Here is an 876-nt window from a genome sequence, read left to right on the forward strand (position 1 = left end):
ATTATTTAAGGAATCTTTGTTTTTTTTTCAGAGGTCATCATTCTTCTGTGCAACATGAGCTTTTCCAGGGACCTCAAACAAAATTATTATGGCCATTAAAAATACTAATGGGAGTAATTAATAGGAACTGTGAATCATTTTTTAAATAATACAGTTATCCAAGTTATTGATTTTACAGTTATATGAAACATTTACTGCTTGGGGTTGACAGTCTTTTTCAGCATGAAATCAATTGTGAAAGTTTGTAAAACCATAGGACTAGCAGCAGCAGCTTGTAGAATGATCAGGGTTTTTTCCACAGTTTTTTGTGCACTCTAAGAAAACAATAGGAAGGGTAAAGGGATCCATGAATACATTATCCATATATGAAAGCCAGAGTTAATAGGCTCCTATAAAATATTATTATGTAAAGTTACTTACGGGAAATCATGCTCGGCCTTGCACAGTTTGTGGATAGAGGTTTTAAACAAACCATTAGAGTTTGTCCATCACTTAGTGGAGCACTGGGATTGACTAAAAGCTTGTCAGCCTCACTAAGGCATCACAATGTGCAGATGAAACCACGTTTGATCATTGTGGGTGCAGTGGACAGAAAGTAATAGGAGCAGTGTCAGCAATTCTTCAGTGTAAAGTTAAATCTCTGAAAGGTGGTGAATCTCAAAGTGTGCAGCATACTTAGGAGCGTGGCTCCTACCCAAAGATGTGCAGGAGAAAGACAAAAGCAATAATTTCTTGTTTAAGCAGATAGTTGTGTATCAAGCTTTGGTGATCTTGAGCAGGAAATCTGATCCAAAATGCTCCTTGCAGGCAACTGTCCCACTGATCAGGTCCTATAAAACCAAATATTCCTTTCCACTTATTGGAAATGAGAAAGAG

This window comes from Alligator sinensis, unplaced genomic scaffold (genome assembly GCF_000455745.1).
Source record: "Alligator sinensis unplaced genomic scaffold, ASM45574v1 scaffold240_1, whole genome shotgun sequence".
NCBI classification, from domain to species: domain Eukaryota; kingdom Metazoa; phylum Chordata; order Crocodylia; family Alligatoridae; genus Alligator; species Alligator sinensis.